Genomic DNA, 15,798 nt, shown 5'->3' with positions numbered 1-15,798 from the left:
CCTCAGAACACTTCTGATGAGACCCGGGTTCCCTTATTTGAGTAATCACCCCATAGTTGTCACAATATAAGGAAGTTGACTTGTCGCTATCTGTATCGACTCCCAAATCTGTGATGAACTTCTTCACCCAGACTCCCTCCTTTGCTGCATCCGATGCAGCAATGTACTCCGCCTCTGTGGTCGAGTCACCAGTGGTATCTTGCTTAGAACTCTTCCAGCACACTGCTCCTCCATTCAAGGTGTACACATACCCTGAATTCGACTTGCTATCATCGACATCAGACTGAAAACTTGAGTCAGTGAAGCCTTCAACCTTAAGGCTATTACCTCCATATACTAGTAAAAGATCCTTAGTCCTTCTCAAGTACTTAAGGATACACTTTACTGCTTTCCAGTGCTCCAAGCCTGGATCCGCCTGATACCTGCTCGTGACACTCAAAGCATGCGCTATATCAGGCCTAGTACATAGCATGGCATACATGATAGACCCTATTGTTGAGGCATAAGGTATCATATTCATGTTTGCCCTTTGGAATTTTTCATGCCAAACCTTTTGACAATGGTTTCTATGTACCTGGACTGGGACAAGCCAAGCATCCTCTTGGATCTATCTCTATAGATTCTAATCCCCAAGATATAGGATGCTTCCCCTAAGTCCTTTATGGAGAAGTGTCTAGATAACCAAGTCTTTACTGTGGATAGCATTCCTACGTCATTCCCAATGATGAGGATGTCATCCACATATAACACCAAAAAGGTGATAGTGCTCCCACTTACCTTTCTGTATACACAAGGCTCATCTTCATTCTTAACGAAGTCATAAGATCTGATTGCCTCATCAAATCTTATGTTCCAACTTCGGGAAGCTTGCTTTAGTCCATAAATGGATCTAAGCAATCTACACACCTTATCTGGGCAGTTCTTAGACACGAATCCCTCAGGCTGCATCATATACACCTCCTCCTCGAGGTTCCCATTGAGGAATGCGGTTTTCACATCCATCTGCCAGATCTCATAATCATAGTGTGCTGCAATAGCCAATAGAATTCTGATGGATTTTAGCATTGCTACGGGTGAGAAGGTTTCGTCGTAGTCAACACCTTGCCTTTGACGATACCCTTTAGCCACTAGCCTTGCTTTATAGGTCTCTACCTTTTCATCTACTCTGATCTTTTTCTTAAAGATCCATTTGCAACCGATGGGTACAATACCTTCGGGCGCATCAACTAGGTTCCAAACCTTATTGGAGTACATAGAATCCATCTCAGAATTCATGGCTTCTTGCCACTTCCCGGAGTCTATACTCATAATAGCCTCCTCGTAGGTCTGAGGATCAATATCCTCAGCATCCTCTCCTCTAATATGTCCCACATATCTCTCAGGAGGATGAGATACTCTATCAGACCTGCGTAAAGTTGAAACTTGTGTATTAGGTACCTGAACAGACTCGGGCTATAGAGTGGTGCTCGAGCTTGGTTCTCCAACCTCGCTCAACTCTATCATTCTCCTACTGTCTCCGCTAAGAATGCGTTCCTTCTCAAGGAACACTGCTCTCTTAGCTACAAAGACCTTTTGGTCCTCGAGATGATAGAAGTAATACCCACAAGTTTCCTTGGGGTGTCCCACAAATTTGCATCGCTCTGTCCTTGATTCTAACTTATCGGGGTTGTGTCTTTTAACATGAGCAGGGCAGCCCCAAATCTTAACAACCTTAAGATCAGGCTTCTTCCCTTTCCATATCTCATATGGTGTAGACACTACCGACTTAGTTGGAACTCTGTTCAGAAGGTAAGCTGCGGTTTCTAGGGCATATCCCCAAAATGAGATGGGTAGGTCAGCGAAACTCATCATGGACCGTACCATATCTAATAATGTACGATTTCTCCTTTTAGAGACACCATTGAGCTGAGGTGTGTAAGGAGGTGTCCATTGGGATAATATCCCATGGTCCTTGAAGAACTAAGTAAACTCTGTACTTAAGTACTCACCTCCTCGATCTGATCGAAGAGTTTTGATACTCTTTCCAGTCTGGTTCTCCACCTCATTCTTATACTCTCCGAATTTCTCAAAGGCCTCGGACTTGTACTTCATTAAGTCCACATATCCATACCTTGAGAAATCATCAGTAAATGTACTGAAGTAGGAGTAACCTCCAATGGCATGAGTTGATATGGGTCCACATACATCACTATGTATGAGTTCCAACAACTCAGTGGCTCTCTCTCCAGTTCCACTAAATGGAGAGTTGGTCAATTTTCCACGAATGCAAGGCTCACAAGTTGCATAAGACATATAGTCAAATGGATCTAGATATCTATCATTTAGCAACTTTTGAATCCTTCTTTCATGGATGTGACCTAGCCTACAATGCCACAGGTATGCACTGTTCACCTCATCTCGTTTCCTCTTAGACTCATTTACATTCATGATATGTGGAGTAGTGTCTAACATAAATAAACCATTATGCAATGTTCCTTTCGTGATGATCTTATCATCTAATAATATCGAACAACCATTGTTCTCAAAAATAAATTTATATCCACTAACTGTTAAACATGAAATGGAGATAATGTTTTTGATAATAGAAGGAACAAAATAACATGCATCTAATGCAATAAAAGCTCCACTAGGCAGATGTAGGGCGACCTCGCCAACAGCTAATACAGCAACTTTTGCTCCATTACCCATCTTGAGGTCCATCTCGCCTCTCTCTAGTCTCCTAGGCCTTGCCAGAACCTGCAACGAATTGCATATATGATAAGCACTACCGGTATCCAATACCCATGTGTTATCAGAAGAGTCTGACAAATGGAGACTGATCATGAATGTACCTTAAGCTTCATCAAGCTTTTGTTTCGCCCTTTCTGCAAGGTACTCTTTGCAGTTTCTCTTCCAATGCCCATCTTTACCACAGTGGAAGCACTGGCCTTTGTCCTTTGCTGGGTCTTTCTTAGCAACCTTTGCTTTACCTTGTTTGCCCTTGCCCTTTCCCTTTTTAAGGGACCTTTCTGCTTTCCTTTTCTTTCTGGTCTCACCAGTGTAGAGAACTGGCTTCTCTTTCTTAATAGTACTCTCTGCCTCCCTCAACATATTGAGAAGCAGAGAGTCACCTCAAGCTTGTTCATATTAAAATTCATTATGAACTGCGAAAAGGAATCTGGTAGGGACTGAAGCACAATGTCCACACACAAGTTATCCTCTAGGACCATTCCTAGACCTGTGAGTTTCTCTATCCACTCAATCATCTTTAGGACATGGTTCTGAACCGGTGTCCCCTCAGTCATCCTAGCGCGGAAAAGGCTCTTGGATATCTCATATCGTTGAGTCCTTCCCTGTTCCTCAAACAATTTGCGGACATGTAGGAGAATGGATCTGGCATCCATCTTTTCATGTTGTCTCTGTAACTCAGGAGTCATAGAGCCCAACATATAGCACTGAGCAAGAGTGGAGTCATCAATGTACTTCACGTAGCAAGCGATCTCATCCTCGCTTGCCCCTTCTTCGGGCGTAGGCATCACTGTATCAAGGACGTACACGATTTTCTCCGCTGTGAGAACAATTCTCAAGTTACTGAGCCAATCCGTATAATTTGGACCAGTGAGGCGGTTGACATCAAGTATGCCATGTAAGGGATTTGAAAGCGACATTTTCTGAAAATAAAGATGTAGCAGAAATGAATAACATGCAGATTTTGCAAGAAATAAACTATCAAGATATGGACTTCTATCTTAATATGCTCCCACTATTTTACTAACGAGTCACGCGACACCCTCAGCACGTGAAACGGAAGTCTCCGGCAGACTTCTAGTGGGGATCAGGATCCAATCAGCGTCTTAGTGTAACCTCGAGGGACTCGACCAATCACACTAAGCCTAAAAGGTAGGCAACTCTTGCCGATCACAACTCCTTGTGATTCCCGTCCTGTTCGGCCTCCGAATCACCATGGCCTCGAGGGACTCGACCAACCATGATGCTCGGTTAAGTCAACACCTTCGTTACAAGATAAGTCTGATTTGATGATATACCCTCGAGGGACTCGACCAAGCATACCATGCCCTCAGGTCACCGGTGACATCTCTATGTCGTAAGCAAAATAGCGAATCGTGATATAGGTGAGTCTCGAGGGACTCGACCAACTCAACCTACACCGGGAATCGGTTCCTACTCAAAACGATGGAAGGCCACGTGGGTCAATCTAATTGCTTCACGTTTACCGACTTAATATTATCGAGAGATGTTTCTATAATTTAGTCTCCTAATATGACATGTCACACATATACATATTTAATATATATCTACATCGCATGCAAATATATATACATATCTAGTATGTGTATAAGCAATCACACCAGATGATCATGGACCACAACCTAATATGATTAGGCCCGAGCCAGTAGGCCTAATCACTCACATCAAGATCTATGTGTGCAACGGTGCATCTCCATGCCCTGTGATCGTCCATCTCGTCCTCGTCGGTTTCGTCGACATCTTGATGCATCTCCATGCATCACGATCGTCCGTCTCGTGGGTCCCGCTATCGCATCTACGCTCCCGCTGCGCCTCCTCATGTGATTACAACTTAATCATAGGCACGCAGGCCCGACAATAAACGAGAAATATAATGGAGGTTCGCAGACCTCAATAATAATAATCACAAGTACACACATCACATAGTCCATGATCATCCGTCCACACATCATACATCACATGTATAAATAATCATCATCATGTAGGACTACTAGATAATAATAAAAATAATAATCAACTAAACCTTTTAATTAATTAATATTTTTTGAAATCAAGGACATGTAGGGAATTTCTCAATTCCTAAGGGTATTTTCGTAATTTGGACAAAAGACAGAAACTGGAATTTCTCAAATTCCAAGGGGCAAAACTGTCTTTTTCCCAGAAAACCCTAATTCCCTCTTTCTGCTGCCGCTGCCGTCGCCGCCACCCTGCTGGCGGCGGCCTGTGCGGCGGGGCGAGGGCGTTGCCCTCGCCTGCAGGCGGCACGCTCGCTGGCGGCGTTGCTGCTGCAAGTGGGCTCTCCTTTCGGGCGTCGCTGCCTCCGCAGGCGGTGCTGTCCCGCCGGGCGGCCGCCCCTGTGGGGGGGGTTTCGCCCGCGGGAGCAGCGGCGGTAGGTGTCGCGCGTCGCTACCCTACGGCGGCAGGCGCCGCTTCCTTTCGGCGGCAGGCGCCGCTACCCTGCGGCGTCTCTGCCCGTGGGTTGCCAGCCCCGCCGGCCGGCTGCTGCAGACGCAGCCCCTACGTTGCCCGCCTTCGGCTGCGCTGCACGCACGCAGATCGAGGGTAGAAACTGTTGCTGCCCTTTCTCGCTTTTGCATCAACGATTTTGACGTCAAAATTCTTCCTAAACACAACACACGCAGTTCAAAACCAATCATTCGCACGAGTAACCTGGCTCTAATACCACTGTTGGGAAATCATTGGGGGGCGACATCATATGCGCAACGGAAGAACAAGAAAACAAAATCTCCGATTCCCAAAAAGATGTTCGTCGTCGTGCGAAGATTGGTGCGCAAAAATTCGCAAAACACAAAACTGCGTATAGAGATTGTGTTACCTAGGGAGATCGTATATCCCTGTTTCCTTGTAGATCCTTAGGAGAGGGTGAAGGAGGTCAAGCGTCCTCCTCTCTAGCGGTGATCCACACAGCAGGGTTGCGACGACGCTCCTCAAAACTCCAGGCCTACTCTGAGGTGGAGAGGGAGAGGAGAATAGGAAAGGCAAGCAAAGACTCTAGCCTATGAGGCTATGAATCCCTCCTATTTATAGAGATCCCGTGTCAAACCCTAATGGGTCCTTCCCTAGTGGGTATTGGATCTGCATCCAATAAGACAAGGGCTCCGTCGGATATCTCATATCCGAACCTCTACTCATCGCAATGCCTACCATATGTGTGTGACCCTCTAGGCCCAATATCAAGCTGGGCATGAGTCATACCTGTCAAAACTCCTTCTAACTCAGTGAATTATTATCTCTGTAATAATTCACTCGACTCATCGACTACGGACGTACTAGGCCACTATGCCGTAGTCCCCAGACGATACAGGGGAATCCAATCCATTGGACCTGTTTGTCCTCAGTTACCATGTACCTATAGTCCCTCATCCATCTAATATCCCAGAGACCGTATATCGAGCATGGTGTTGTCAGACCCATACGGTTTCTACTCGAGTCTCGCTCTAATCGAATTCTCCCGGAGAACTCTTTCTCTCTCAACCCGAATGACCCTGGCCAAGGATTTGTCTAAGCAAGAACATATGGGATATTCCTCTCATGACGCCAAGAGTGGATGATCCTCTATCGACACTTAATAGCCCTCGTAAGGTCGACTACCACTCCCAATGACCAGCTGTACTAGATCTGGGACAGCCAAACCTATAAGTCTGGTATCAAAGAGTGGAGCACTCATACAGGACATCCTTGGTGTCTCAAGTCTAAGGACCAGATACACCACTAGGACTACGGAATCACTGTCTGACAATAAGGCATCATCAACCATCCAGCATTCCGTAAGCGGATCAATCAGTGAAGTCATTCTCCAATGAGCACCTGTACTGTATCCCTAGTGTCCCTACACGAGCAGCTATGAGACCAGCTGCATCCATCATATGGACGGGTATACAGCACACCAGTCTATCCGGTTATCACGATGTCCCTCTCGAGTAACCTATGACCGGGATTATTTAGGATATGTGTTTAAAGGTGAATCGATCTCATTATCGTGATCTCATCACGATCCGATTCCCATTGCACAAATCCAAGGACATCACAATATATATATGCATTTATGCAATAGTTATAAAGTGATATACGCCAAAATATAATAAGCAAAAAAATTCTGTATCAAGTCACACGTTCCATCACTCACGTGATTGGCTTGCTGGGCACCTATGACTAGCACTTTTAGGCTTAGTGTGATTGGTCGAGTCCCTCGAGGTTACACTAAGACGCTGATTGGATCCTGATCCCCACTAGAAGTCTACCGGAGACTTCTGTTTCACGTGCTGAGGGTGTCGCGTGACTCGTTAGTAAAATAGTGGGAGCATATTAAGATAGAAGTACATATCTTGATAGTTTATTTCTTGCAAAATCTGCATGTTATTCATTTCTGCTGCATCTTTATTTTCAGAAAATGTCGCTTTCAAATCCCTTACGTGGCATACTTGATGTCAACCGCCTCACTGGTCCAAATTATACGGATTGACTCCGTAACTTGAGAATTGTTCTCGCAGCGGAGAAAATCGTGTACGTCCTTGATACAGTGATGCCGAAGCCCGAAGAAGGGGCAAGCGAGGATGAGATCGCTCGCTACGTGAAGTACATTGATGACTCCACTCTTGCTCAGTGCTATATGTTGGGCTCTATGACTCCTGAGTTACAGAGACAACATTAAAAGATGGATGCCAGATCCATTCTCCTACATGTCTGTAAATTGTTTAAGGAACAGGGAAGGACTCAGCGATATGAGATATCCAAGAGCCTCTTCTGCGCTAGGATGACTGAGGGGACACCGGTTCAGAACCATGTCCTAAAGATGATTAAGTGGATAGAGAAACTCACAGGTCTAGGAATGGTCCTAGAGGATAACTTTTGTGTGGACATTATGCTTCAGTCCCTACCAGATTCCTTTTCACAGTTCATAATGAATTTTAATATGAACAAGCTTGAGGTGACTCTCCCAGAGCTCCTCAATATGTTGAGGGAGGCAGAGAGTACTATTAAGAAAGAGAAGCCAGTTCTCTATACTGGTGAGACCAGAAAGAAAAGGAAAGCAGAAAGGTCCTTTAAGAAGGGAAAGGGCAAGGGCGGACTAGGTAAAGCAAAGGTTGCTAAGAAAGACCCAGCAAAGGACAAAGGCTAGTGCTTCCACTATGGTAAAGATGGGCACTGGAAGAGGAACTGCAAAGAGTACCTTGCAGAAAGGGCGAAATAGAAGCTCGGAGAAGCTTCAGGTACATTCATGATCAATCTCCAATTGTCAGATTTTTGTGAGAGTGCATTGGTATTGGATACCAGTATTGCTTATCATATCTACAATTTATTGTAAATTCTAGCAAAGCCGAGGGGAGATTGACGAGAGGAATATTGCATAAAGGTTTGTTTATGCAAGACACTACTCCACACATCATGAATGTAAGTGTCTAAGAGGAAACGAGATGAGGTGAACAGTGCATACCTATGGCATTGTAGGCTAGGTCATATCCATAAGGGAATGATTTAAAAGTTGCTAAATGATGGATATCTAGATCCATTCGACTATGTGTCATATGCAACTTGCGAGTCTTGCCTTTGTGGAAAACTGACCAACTCTCCATTTAGTGGAACTAGAGAGAGAGCCACTGAGCTATTGGAACTCATACATAGTAATGCATGTGGACCCATGTCAACTCATGCCATTGGAGGTTACTCCTACTTCATTACCTTTACTGATGTTTTCTCAAGGTATGGATATGTGTACTTAATGAAGTACAAGTCCGAGGCCTTTGAGAAATTCAGAGAGTATAAGAATGAGGTGGAGAACCAGACTGGAAAGAGTATCAAAACTCTTCGATCAGATCGAGGAGGTGAGTACTTAAGTACATAGTTTACTCAATTCCTCAAGAACCATAGGATATTATCCCAATGGACACCTCCTTATACACCTCAGCTCAATGGTGTCTCTGGAAGGAGGAATCGTACGTTATTAGACATGGTACGGTCTATGATGAGTTTCGCTGACCTACCCATTTTATTCTAGGGATATGCCCTAGAGGCCACAACTTACCTTCTGAACAGAGTTCCAACTAAGTCGGTAGTGTCTACACCATATGAGATATGGAAAAGGAAGAAGCCTGATCTTAAGGTTGTTAAGATTTGGGGCTGCCCTGCCCACGTTAAAAGACACAACCCTGATAAGTTAGAATCAAGGACAAAGCGATGCAAATTTGTGGGATACCCCAAGGAAACTTGTGGGTATTATTTCTATAATCTCGAGGACCAAAAGGTCTTTGTAGCTAGGAGAGTAGTGTTCCTTGAGAAGGAACACATTCTTAGCGGAGACAGTAGGAGAATGATAGAGTTGAGCGAGGTTGGAGAACCAAGCTCGAGCACCACTCTATAGCCCGAGTCTGTTCAGGTACCTAATACACAAGTTTCAACTTTACGCAGGTCTGATAAAGTATCCCATTCTCCTGAGAGATATGTGGGACATATTAGAGGAGAGGATGTTAAGGATATTGATCCTCAAACCTACGAGGAGGCTATTATGAGTATAGACTCTGGGAAGTGGCAAGAAGCCATGAATTCTGAGATGGATTCTATGTACTCCAACAAGGTTTGGAACCTAGTTGATACGCCCGAAGGTATTGTACCCATCAGTTGCAAGTGGATCTTTAAGAAAAAGATCAGAGTAGATGGAAAGGTAGAGACCTATAAAGCAAGGCTAGTGGCTAAAGGGTATCGTCAAAGGCAAGGTGTTGACTACGACGAAACCTTCTCACTCGTAGCAATGCTAAAATCCATCAGAATTCTATTGGCTATTGCAGCACACTATGATTATGAGATCTGGCAGATGGATGTGAAAATCGCATTCCTCAATGGTAACATCAAGGAGGAGGTGTATATGATGCAACATGAGAGATTCGTGTCCAAGAACTGCCCAGATAAGGTGTGTAGGTTGCTTAGATCCATTTATGGACTAAAGCAAGCTTCCCAAAGTTGGAAAATAAGATTTGATGAGGCAATCAGATCTTATGACTTCGTTAAGAACAAAGATGAGCCTTGTGTGTATAGGAAGGTAAGTGGGAGCGTTATCACCTTTTTGGTGTTATATGTGGATGACATTCTCATCATTGGGAATGACGTAGGAATGCTATCTATAGTAAAGGCTTGGTTATCTAGACATTTCTCCATGAAGGACTTAGGGGAAGCATCCTATACCTTGGGGATTAGAATCTATAGAGATAAATCCAAGAGGATGCTTGGCTTGTCCCAGTCTAGGTACATAGAAACTATTGTCAAATGGTTTGGCATAGAAAATTCCAAGAGAGGTCTCATACCGATGAGACATGGGATATCGCTTTCTATGAGTATGTCCCCAAAGACTCCAGAAGAAAGGGAAAACATGAATATGATACCTTATGCCTCAGCAATAGGGTCTATCATGTATGCCATGCTATTTACTAGGCCTGATATAGCGCATGCTCTGAGTGTCATGAGCAGGTATCAGGCGGATCCAGGCTTGAAGCATTAGAAAGCAGTAAAGTGTATCCTTAAGTACTTGAGAAGGACTAAGGATCTTTTACTAGTATATGGAGGTAATAGCCTTAAGGTTGAAGGCTACATTGACTCAAGTTTTCAGTTTGATGTCGATGATAGCAAGTCGAATTCAGGGTATGTGTACACCTTAAATGGAGGAGCAGTGTGCTGGAAGAGTTCCAAGCAAGGTACTACTGCTGACTCGACCACAAGGCGGAGTATATTGCTGCATCAGATGCAGCAAAGGAGGGAGTCTGGTTGAAGATATTCATCACATATTTGGGAGTCGTTCCGGATAGTGAGAAGTTGACTTCCTTATATTGCGACAATTATGGGGCGATTACTCAAATAAGGGAACCCGGGTCTTATCAGAAGTGTTCTGAGGAGGTTCCAGCTTATCAAAGAGATCGTAACCCGAGGAGATGTAGCAGTGGAAAGAGTTTAATCCGAAGATAACATTGCAGATCCACTAACAAAGTCATTGTCTCATTTTATCTTTGAGCGTCACAGGGGTCTGATGGGGATCAGACACATAGGTGATTGGCTTTAGGTCAAGTGGGAGATTGCTAGTCATAGGTGCCCAGCAAGCCAATCACATGAGTGATGGCACATGTGACTTGATACAGAATCTTTTTGCTTATTATATTTTGGCGTATATTATTTTATAACTATTGCATAAATGCATATATATATTGTGATGTCCTTGGATCTGTGCAATGGGAATCAGATCGTGATGAGATCACGATAATGAGATCGATTCACCTTTAAACACATATCCTAAATAATCCCGGTCATAGGTTACTCGAGAGGGACATCGTGATAACCGGACAGACTGGTGTGCTGTATACCCGTCCATATGATGGATGCAGCTGGTCTCATAGCTGCTCATATAGGGACACTAGGGATACAGTACAAGTGCTCATTGGAGAATGAGTTCACTGATTGATCCGCTTACGGAATGCTGGATGGTTGATGATGCCTTATTGTCAGACAGTGATTCCGTAGTCCTAATGGTGTATCTGGTCCTTAGACTTGAGACACCAAGGATGTCTTGTATGAGTGCTCCACTCTTTGATACCAGACTTATAGGTTTGGCTATCCCAGATCTAGTACAGCTGGTCATTGGGAGTGATAGTCGACCTTACGAGGGCTATTGAGTGTCGATAGAGGATCATCCACTCTCAGCGTCATGAGAGGAATATCCCATGTGTTCTTGCTCAGACAAATCCCTGGCCAGGGTCATTCGGGTTGAGAGCGAAATAGTTCTCTGGGAGAATCCGATTAGAGCGAGACTCGAGTAGAAACCATATGGGTCTGACAGCACCATGCTCGATATACGGTCTCTAGGATATTAGATGGATGAGGGATTATAGGTACACGGTAACTGAGGACAAACAGGTCCAATGGATTGGATTCCCCTATATCGTCTAGGGACTACAGCGTAGTGGCCTAGTACGTCCGTAGTCGATGAGTCGAGTGAATTATTACAGAGATAATAATTTACTGAGTTAGAAGGAGTTTTGACAGGTATGACTCACGGCCAGCTCGATATTGGGCCTAGAGGGTCACACACATATGGTAGGCATTGCAATGAGTAGAGGTTCAGATATGAGATATCCGACGGAGCCCTTGTCTTATTGGATGCAGATCCAATACCCACTAGGGGAGGACCCATTAGGGTTTGACAGGGGATCTCTATAAATAGGAGGGATTCAGAGCCTCATAGGCTAGAGCCTTTGCTTGCCTTTCCTATTCTCCTCTTCCTCTCCACCTCAGAGCAGGCCTGGAGTTTTGAGGAGCGTCATCGCAACCCTACTGTGTGGATCACCGCTAGAGAGGAGGACGCTTGACCTCCTTCACCCTCTCCTAAGGATCTGCAAGGAAATAGGGATATACGATCTCCCTAGGTAACATAATCTACTCTATACGCAGTTTTGAGTTTCGCGGATTTTGCGCACCAATCTTCGCACGACGACGAACATCTTTTTGGGAATCGGGGATTTTGTTTTTCTTGTTTTTCCGCTGCGCATGTGATGTCGCCCCCAAGATTTCCTAACAGTTTCATCATCAAAATACAAGATTCAACAATCTCCCCCTTTTGATGATGACAACCAATTGATGACAGAGTTAACCTTAACTCCCCCTATTAATATACCATATTGATAGAACCTTGAATTCAAGCTGAATTCAAGTCATTACAAATTTCATTATGAATATTTGCAACACGCCATCATGCATAACATGATCATACTTCTCCCCCTTTGTCATCAACAAAAAGGAGAAGTATAACTTTCAAGTGTTTAGATATTATGTCAAATCAGAACATAATATCAAGTTTTATCATCATACAATTTGTAAGCTAGAAAATTGAGCAAGTGTTACATCATGCAAGCTATCAAGTTTTAGATATACAAGGTAGTAAAATAGCAAGTTTACAACATACAAACTAGCAAAAATTTTAAAAGCAAATGCAAGATAGCTTTCTTATCGAAGTGTGTAAGCTAGCGATTTTTGCTTCCTATTGCAATGTGCAAGTTGTAAGTTTTGCTTCTTGAGATACGCAAGATAGTAATGTTCAAGATAGTAAGCTTTTTCTTCTCTTTTGAGAAGTACTATTTTTGCTTCCTTTGCAAAGTGCAAGCTAGCAAAATTTTACATTATTTTACAACATGCAAGCTAGCAATTTGACAAGTGTTACTTCTCTTTGAAGTATGAAGGCTAGCAAGCTTTTAAAAAATAATGCAAGATAACAAGCTAGCAAGATATAATATTTTACATGAAGCAAGCTACATGAAGTACGTTTGTATCTTCTCTTTAGATGTGCTAGCAAGTAAGCAAGTTTTTCTCCTTACAATGCGTGAGCTAACAAATTTTACACATGAAAGTTGGTAAGATTTTTGCATATTTTTAAGATGAGCAAGCTTTTTGCTTCTTCTTGAAGTATGCAAGCTAGCAAGCTAGCAAAATTTGCTCCCCCTGTGTCATTGTCAAATAGAATGGAAGAATACAATGTTGTAATTCTTTTTCCTTTTTATCAATCTTCACATTATGACAAATATAAAGTATCATTCTTAATTGCAATATGGTATTATTTCAGAAAATGATAATTGTTGACTTTCACATCATAAAATATCATAGTATTGCATGCATCATTCTAAATAATTCAATTCATGATGGTATCAAAATGTCAAATTATATTCCATCCTACCATGCATGATCATAACTTCTCATTTGTATGCATCAACATAGTATTTCATTCATTTCATCACATGAAGAATATTAAAAATTAATTGGGTGATGAGATAAATATTTCATGAATACAAAGAATTGCACATAAAAATCATATTATGAGAGATAAAATATCAAAGATCATGAAGATAAATTGTGAGCATCAAGAGACATATTATGATTCTTTTTGGATAACTCAAATAGCAAAAAGAAAGAATCGTACAATCTTGATTTATAAAAAAAATTTTCAAGTTATAATTCTGAGAAATCAAGAGAAACCATGATTTATTTTAACAAATCTCCTCTTAAATAAATAATAAAAAGAATTCATAGAAGATCATGATATAGATAAAATTTATTCAATCTTGTAGGAGAACAAGATATTAATTCATGCATATAAAATCTCTCAGTTCATTATGAATCATAAAAATTATAATTCCAAAAAATCATGATGTATTTAGAAAATTTTCTTCTTTAGTAAACGACAAGAAGAAACATGGGAGTTCAAAGAACAAGATCTTAACTCATAAATAATTTCGAGTTATAACTCACAAGAAATCAAGATCATGATTTCGATAAAATCTATTAAATTTAAATTATTTTTATAATCCATGAGATTCACAAAAGCATAATATACATGGATTCATTAAAGAAAAATCAAAATCAATTTCATGGTTTGAAAAATTCATAACATAGGAATTAAGAAATTTTCAAGAAATGTATTCCCCTTTTATTTCATACAAGCATGCCTTTGCTAAATAAAAACATTCATTGTCGTTTTAAAACCAAAAAATTAAATTTCAATCACGACAAGGATCAACAAGCCATAAATCATAAAAATCATTATGCATAATTTTGAAATATAAACTCGTTAAGCATGATATCAAATCTCTTAACATTTTCATTAAGACATTAAGTATGGCTTCATTGAACATAATGTTGAATGATTCTTAAAGATATTTAATCTTCTTTAGTTTCAATTTGTATGATTGACTTTATATTAGCATGGCCAAATATTTGTTCTTATATCAAAACCATGCATCATGTTTAAAATCGAAAACCAAGGATAAGATTCTTCACAAAAATTATCAAGCCTTCAATACAAAAGCTATCATGTATAATTTGAAAATCTCATGCATAGAATAAAGTCATCAAGCATTGTACCAAAACTTTTATTATAAACAACAAGCATGATTTCATTGAATGTTTTCAATCAAAGTCGGAAATCAATATGATACACATTATTGTTTCTTTAGACAAAATATTTGATTTATCATTTGATTTTTCTTTTTATGTGTTTCATTTTATGTGATTGATTTTATATAAGTATGCTCAAATTTTTCATATGAAAACATACATCATTGTTTATCATTGTTTAAAATCGAAAGAGCAAACCTGATCATGAAAGTCATCACGATCAAATCATCATTTCTTCAAATCCTCATGCTTAATTAAATATAAAAATGTCAAGCATGATACTTACATTATTTTCAAAATATTCATCATGATAAGGTATACAAGCCAAAGAAATCATTAAACATAAAGCACATTCATCAATCATGGTTTCATTGAGCATAAGGTGTTTTCAAACAAAATTATCTAGATATACATTATTGCTTCTTAAAACACACATAGGATTTATCTTAAGTATTAGATTTAAGTCTAATATTTTTATTCATTTATCATAAAACATGTAATTTTCATAATCATTATCAAAATTACTAGAATGATAAGCCTGATCCTAATTTTTTGGCATTTTCATTATATTATTAAACATACAATTTTTAAGAAAAATAATTAAACTAAATTAAAAATAACTCATTAAAAGTATCATGTAATTTTAAAATAAATTAAGGGAGTTTCGTTTACCTCGTCGTCAAAAGCCGTTAAGGTGTAGTTTGCCACCTCGCCTTTGTTGATTTTCTCCTCGTCTTCGGAGGAGCTCGATTCATCCAAAGTCACCTTCTTCTTCTTGCGTTCATAGCAAGTAGTTGTATTTTTTTTATTCTTTAATTTTTGTTTCATGAACTTTTTAAATTTCATAGTGAGGAGTTCAAGTTCACTATCACTTTAGCTTATGCTCGAGTAGTCTTCGATTGTTCTTAGTCCGAAATCCTTCTTATTCTTTGAAATGTGGTTCTCAAGTTCTTCACGTGCATTGTACATCATTTCATAGGTCATTAGAGACCCAATAAGTTCTTCGATAAAAAAAATATTCAAATTTTTTTATTCTTGAATAGCCGTTATTTTCGAATCTCAATTTTTAGAAAGTGATTGTAAAATCTTGTTAATGAGTTCAAAATTAGA

This window comes from Musa acuminata, chromosome BXJ2-1 (genome assembly GCF_036884655.1).
Source record: "Musa acuminata AAA Group cultivar baxijiao chromosome BXJ2-1, Cavendish_Baxijiao_AAA, whole genome shotgun sequence".
NCBI classification, from domain to species: domain Eukaryota; kingdom Viridiplantae; phylum Streptophyta; class Magnoliopsida; order Zingiberales; family Musaceae; genus Musa; species Musa acuminata.
The sequence above is the reverse complement of the archived record's forward strand: the minus strand, read 5'-3'. Positions refer to the sequence as shown.